The sequence below is a fragment of the Lygodium microphyllum genome, chromosome 11 (genome assembly GCF_053477565.2).
Source record: "Lygodium microphyllum isolate KBCC chromosome 11, Lygodium_microphyllum_v1.1.10, whole genome shotgun sequence".
In the NCBI taxonomy this organism is placed as follows: Eukaryota; Viridiplantae; Streptophyta; class Polypodiopsida; order Schizaeales; family Lygodiaceae; genus Lygodium; species Lygodium microphyllum.
The window spans coordinates 28,324,291-28,331,824 of record NC_141145.1 but is presented as its reverse complement, the minus strand read 5'-3'; positions in this window follow the sequence as shown (position 1 = coordinate 28,331,824).

The following is a 7,534-nucleotide window of genomic DNA, read 5'->3' as shown; positions in this document are numbered from 1 at the left end:
GCAGCATTGGATTGAGAGTAATGGAGGCTTTGTCCACTGGTCATGCAGTCATTTAATGCGTCTCGGGTTTCATAAAAACACGGTATGACAATTTTTATGAAAGAAAATGAAGCTTTTTTGATAGTTTAGCTGTTTGATACCCTATTGGATAAAATATCCACAAGTTGCTTATTGGTACTCTCTATTTTCCCACATGATTGGGGATGATAAGGTGTGGTTCTATTATGCTTACTTTTTAGAGATTTAGTCAATGCTTCTGTGACCTTATTCAAGAAGTGTGTCCCACAATTAGACACAAGCTCTTTGGGTATATCAAAACAGCAAAAGATCTGCTCTAGAATGAAACTTGACCTTTCCTTGGCATTATCCTTTATCATAGCACAAGCTTCAGACCACTTTGTGAAAGTAGTCTATTGCTACAATAATATATCACTTTTGTGTTGCCCCACTTTTGAAAGGGTGAGGTCACCAAAATGGAATTAAGCAATCACTTACAATTTTGCTTAGAATTGTACCTTTGATAGACATCACAACACTTTCACATGGTTAAAAGCGTCTTGGAAAACTATCAACCATCAATATCCAATATGTAAAGCCTTTTGGGCAATAAGCCATCCAAAAATATGACCCCCAAATGTTGAATCATGGTACTCTTCTAAATAAATGGCACATTATCATGCACCATGAAACAATGATATACCTAACCCACTCCCTTTGTGTACAACTTACTAGATATTAAAGAAAAGAAAAGTGCTTGTTGCTTAATCTTCCTCTTTTCATACTTAGAAAGGTTTTGAGCCCAGATGCATGTGGATAGATAATCTGTAATGGAAGCATACCATGATGAGATTGAGGCTGCATTAATCTGAATTAGATCCTTGCACTTATTGATATTAGTCCACTCTTTCTTTTAGGCTCACCAAAATCTACTAAACATTAAAAAATTCATTGCAATTTTGGAGGCTTGCTCTGAATATCATAATCAAACTCTTGCAAATATATTAACCACTTGGCTAGGCAATTAGGGGGGTTGAATCTTGTTCAACAATAGGTATAACCCCTCAACCTTGGTAAGAAACACCAACTTCTCATAAATAATGTAATGCCTAAACTTCTTGGTGGCGAATACCATAGCCAAGAAAACTTTCTCTAAATAATTGTATTGAAGCTTTGAAATATTCAACTTATGGCTTGCAAAAGCAATCGGATGATATAGCTACACCTCCCAAATTTGGGATACATAACAACCATTACTATGTCTTGTTTTAGTCATGAATATATAAAAATTTTTCTTCTTTTTGGAGCCTTTAATACTAGTGTTTTGGATCATTCCATATTGGATGAACCTCCCATAATATCCCATAAATGAAAAAAACTATGGATTTTTCTAGGGCTGGTGGGTAGGCTTCACTCTAACAATAACAACTACCTTTTTAGGATCAATAGCAATTTCAGCTACACTTAAGACGACCTAGCAATAAACCAGTAAGGTAACAGAAATATACACTCCAAGGATTTAGCACTATAAAGTACTCATGGAAATGCTCAAAGCACTTATGTAGGATGATAAGTTATTTATCATAGATTGTGATAGCCCTAAATTCATCTATACAGACCCTAAGTCTCTTAAGGGAGATATTGTAGAAACTACACAACACAATGGATAGAATCTCAATACGGAGTAGAGAACACACAGTAAATATGGGAAGAACAAATACTATTTTAATTTCAAATGAATTGATACAAAATGGCTTTATCCAATCGTGCTCTTCCATTGTGAAGCTTAGGTGGTGATCTAGATAGATGACATATGAAGAGCTTAAGGGTAGCTGGAAGAACTCTCTAATTGGGTGAAAGATAGATTGATGAGTGCCAGAATCAAGTTCTGAGCATCCTAAGGGCTTTCGACAGTTTGTGCTGCTGAGTTCTAGCCAGGTCAGGTCAAATTTCTAAAAATTTGATAAAAATCTACACTCGATGCAACTGGTCCAAATTGCAGGGTCCGAGTGGGTCACTTGGACGGGCCGAGGTGCATGGGCCGAGGGCCGAATTTGGGACTTGGACAGGGTGGGCTCCGACGGGCCGAGGAGCCGACTTGGACGAAGTCGCTTGGACGGGCCGAGGGTCCAGTTTGACACATGGCAGAGGGCCGAATTGGTCCATGGTCCGAATGGTAGACTCGGACGGGCCGAGTAGGTTTGGGCCGAGTGGGCCGATTAGGGTTTGGGCCGAGTGGGCCGAGTGAAGTAGAGCCGAGGGCCGATTTTGGGACTCAGCTCAAAAGTGACCGTTCAAACGGGCTGAGCGCGGCGCACGTCGACAGCATGAGTCTGATTTCGATCGTTCCTTGTGATTTACTCAATCATATCAGGCACAAACCTCCAGATCCTACCTAAGGGAAGGGATTCATATACCTGGATAGAGTGGTGGGCTCGTCGTTGGTGTGATCGGATCAAATCCGCCGATAGCTCTCTCTCTCTCTCTGTCTCTCATTCAAATGGTCACAAATGAGCTCTACCTTGGCCTCTTGGCTCTTACCCCTCTTCCTGCGTATGGTATTGATGCCCCCAATCACTCACTTGCCAATCTTAGGCATCACAAGCGAGCTTTTTGCCATTTTTTGCACGATTTTTGCCCTGTTTTGCCTATTTTGCAACAGTAAACCCTACCCTTCTCTTATGCGATTTCCTAATCCGAACCTACTCTAAATGCAACAAGAATCGAAAGCAAAACACTGAAATGATTTCTCCATGTTTCCTAATTATCAAACAAATAAAATAACCCAAAATACTTACTTGTTTTGAAAATAAAAAACACCCAAACTTCCTACCTATCTCAAGCTCCATTTCGGGGATGAATCCCGTACTTCGATGCTCGATATGAGGCGCGCAAGTGCTCAAGCTTGAATTTGTTGGTCCCAACAACGGAACCAAAATGTGGGAGCTTTCGCCCAACCGCCAGGACCCACGGACCGCTTATTGTTTCAAGCATTTCAAGCGAGCTCTAATGGCTATCTCTCACCTAGCTGACGCGCCGTCGATCCTATGAGTGTAGTGAGCTTACCTTGGTGTTGCCGATATGAGTTGCCTCCTCTCTCACACACTCCGGTAGCTCCACAATCCTAGATGCAAGCTCAAGTATCCTCAAGCCTCCTCCACCTCCAATCTCCATCCTCCATAGCTGCGCGCGCAAGAAGAGAGAAGAGAAGAGAAGAAGAGAAGAGGAGATGGTGAAGAGCTTCACCCTCTTGATCCCTCACTCTCACACACTCACTCCCTCACGCTCTCACATTCCCTCTCTCAAGAGCACACACAAGCAAGAAGATGAGAAGGAGAGAAGAAGAAGAAGACTCTTTTTACCACACACCAAAGAATGAGCTCTCAGTCACTTTTTGAACTTTATATATACAAACCCTAAAATCCCATGGGCACCCATCCCTTTTTTACATGACCGGCCATTGTGGCAAGGTCCTTTTTTCCATTTCCCTCTTCTAGCCTTATGCCTCTAGCCTACACTCGTCTAGTATTTTACAATTGGCATAGGAGGGAGTCTGACACTCTTTTATAAGAGTTTTCTGAGTTTTTTGAGGTGCCCTTCATTTAAAATTGCGCTTATTTGCCTTGGCTTGGTTTTGGAGGTCACTTGCATGTCTTTGCTCTTTTTCAATGTTTATCTGCTTTTTTTCTTCCTCTTTCCGCCATCTCGACCTGGGGCCATCTCAATTTGGGGTTCACACACACACACACACACACACACACACACACACACACACGAACAGGTGTGCACATGCATATACATGCACATAGACACACACATATTCAATCCTCCTCACTTTTAATCGAAAGGACATATCTAAATATAGTCATGGGCTTGTCTATTCTAGCACTAAATGTTGGAAATGACCACGATATTGGAGAAAAAGGAGGCCTCAAACCAAGTAGTTGCATACCTATTTTGTGCAACATTACTCTCTTTTTTCTAATTTCTTCTAATGATGTAACCATTTAATGCATGTTTTGATATTTCATGTAGACATAGAATATTGTGTAATGGCAGACATGGGAGTGGTTGGATTAAAAATCTTATAGGTTTTCATGCATGTCTTGAATAAATTGGTATAAAACTCATGGTTAATTTTTTTAAAATTAGTAAAATACTCACCCTTGCAATATTGGATAGGCTAGTGTAAACATAATCTTGGTCTAGCACCCTATAAGCCATGAGTGAGAAACCATCAAGCTTTTGAATGGTTGTAGTGTTTGGACTAATGATTAAGTTTGTTGAAATGATCCAATTTTTTTCAGATGTCCAATTAGCACTAAATCTTTAAATGACCAAGATGATTGCATTTTGTTTATAAAGTATTGTGGTAATGATTTTGGGCAAGAAACAAGTAGGATTATAGCCATCAAAACCAAAAGGACTCTAAATGATGAGTTCTGAAGTAAAAGATGGTTGCTGTGGAGCGAATACATTTGTACCAATGCATCTCAAGTCACATGGCAAGGTATGAATCTTTATGAAAGAGAAACCCACCATTCAAGAGGAGTTCTTGAGTCGATGATATTCAAGAGAAACCCACTATTCAAGAATTGCACTTTCTTGAGATGTTGTGGCTTCTATTGCACACACCAATTATTTGATACTCAAATAAGTAGCCTTTGTTGAGAGAGAGAGAGAGTACGAGAGAGATACACAAGACATGCTCCCAAAGAATGATTCATATTGATGTAGAGTTAGTATATATAGGTGAGACCCAAGTCAAGTAAGAGATGATATATATAGTTGTAACATCCCCACTCAAACAAAGGTCTCTGGTTGCGAGTGAAAAAACCCTAGGGGAGAACAAGGGAAAAACCCGAGCCCCTACACATACCTACAATACAAAAAAGGTTTACTATAAAGTTTTCTTGAATACAATGATACATGCCTCCATCAGTGAGACAAGAACTTGGAACAATACCAAGTGCATGTCTTAATGAACTAAAGCGAGCTTCACTAAGAGCTTTTGTGAGGTCGCCCAAAACAATATCAAATAATTCGTCACCTTCAAGAATTAGCATCATCTTTGCTTTCCACCCAGGAAAGCCTTGTCCTTGGAAGAAGGGAACCGAGCGTTGGTCAGACGGATATCCGTTAACAATTATGCAATTGGCCATGCCTGTATGTGGAGAGAAAACAAATAAGATGAGATCGTAGAATCTGCAAACCATGATCAAGATGAGCGTAGTTGTTGAGATGCATGACAATCAAAATAGGGATATGCACGTAAGAACGACGAAAAGTATTGAGTGACTAAAAAGAAAGCCCGAAATAGAGAGGCGTAACGTGCAAGACGAGATGACACATATAAGAAAAGTACTATTTCGATCGAGCAAAGAATGTGAACGATAATAAAACATCGCTAAAATTAGCAAGATGTTGGCTTGTCATAATCAACATCATTAACGAAGACGAGCAATTAACAAAATGTAATTGGGGATTAACGAACTATAATTAGAATTACAGTTTTAAATAAAGAATCGCAGATTCGAGCAGAATTGCTGTCTTGAATCCTGAACTGTCATAACTTTTGATCCATAACTCCGATTGACAAGCGGTTTTGACAGGATTCGAGAGCACGACGAGAGTTGCGCAACTGTGCACCTGGACCTGGTTTTGTTTTTAAAGACAAAATTAACTAATACTTCTAATTTGAACAAGTTCATGTATCAAATCATCACTTGTGCAAAGCATTCAATCAAGTATAAACAATGAAACAACTTATCTTCCTTGTTGTTGCTACGCATCCATAGCTCTGATACCATGTTGAGAGAGAGAGAGAGAGTACGAGAGAGATACACAAGACATGCTCCCAAAGAATGATTCATATTGATGTAGAGTTAGTATATATAGGTGAGACCCAAGTCAAGTAAGAGATGATATATATAGTTGTAACAGCCTTATCATCATCCTTTCACTCAAAGCATACGACATCTCCATCATACACGGTAGGAAAAGTAATATGTATTGTAGAGAGCTTGTTGTCCATATTCAGAGCTTGAAGAATTTGTGGCATGTCATGCACTGTTAGAAGCATAGTCCCAAAATTAGTAGGGATAGTAGCAAAAAATAGGAAGAAGCATATTTTTATTTTGAAGAGGGTAGAAGCAAGAACAAGAGTATTGATTGAGTACAAGGTGGTGGGGAGGAGTGCTGCTCCATCTGAGTATTCTTTTCCATGTGCTACAATGGACCAGGGCCTCCATGAAGGAAAGCTGGAGCATCCTTGCTAGTAAGTTTTGCCCAATCTATGAAAGCGGAGGATCAAGGATGACAAAGGCATATTTAGTAGTGCATGTTGTTGCAGGAAGGAAGGCATATTTTTTTGGAAGATTTTCTAGTGTTAGTATGAGTGTCAAACTATAGGGTTAGTGTCACTATTGATTTGCAGATTTTCTAATATGAAAGGAGAGGGCTCCCTTTAGTGAATAGTAGCACTCTCTCTTTTTTTTTCTCTTCTCCTCTCAATTTTTAAATCCCTTCATTTTCTCTCCCCTTCTCTATGTTTATATTTTCTTCCTCTCTATTCCCTTCCTCTATCTCTCTATTTCTCTTCCTTCCTTTTCTCTACTCCTCTCTATTTTTATCTCTCCTATCTCTCTATTTCTCTCCCAATTCCTCTTTCTCTCTCTCTTTCCATTTCTTTGATTCCCTCCTTTATTCTCTCATCGTTTCTCCCCCCCCCCTCTCTCATTGTTCCTCTCTCCCTCCATCTTTTTATTTCTCTCTTCCCATCCCTCTTTTTCTCTCTTCGTCTTTCTATTTTTTATGAAGCTCCTCTTTCTCTCATTTTTTATTTCTCTCTTTCTTCCTCCCCCTCCCTTGCTCTCTTTATTTCTCTCTATTCTTTCCTCCCTCCTCTCACTCAACACATCTCTCTACAAACAAAATTAAAGAGAAAAAATAAAAAACTTAGAAAACAAAGAAATGGAATGCAATATCTCTCTTCCTCTCTCTATCTCCCCTCTCCCTCTACTTTTCTTTATTTCTCCTCTCTCTCATTCTCTCATTCTCTTATTATTTCCCTATTTCTCTCTCCCTCTCTATTTTTATTTTTTTCTCATCCTCTCTTTTTCTCTCTCTTTCCATCTCTCCATATCTCTCTTTCTTTCTCTTTTTTCTCTTTTCCTCCATGTCTTTATTCGTCTCTCCATATCTCTCTCTCTTCTTTTCACTCTCCTTCATCTCTCTACCTTACCCTTCTTTTCTATCTCCTCTCTCTCTCTCCCTTCCTTCTCTCTCTCTCTCTCTCTCTCTCTCTCTCTCTCTATTTTTATCTATCCTCCTTGTCTATTTCTCTCCCTACTGCTCTTTCTCGCTCTCTCTTATCCTTTCTTTGTTTTCTCTCTTTGTTTTTCCCTCCCCCCTCTCTTCCTCATTGTTTCTCTCACTCAACTTCCTGTCTCCCTCCCCTTATATCTGTATTTCTCTCTTCCCCTCCCTATTTGTTTCCTTTCTTCCCTTTCTCTCCCCCTTTCTCTCTTCATCTCCT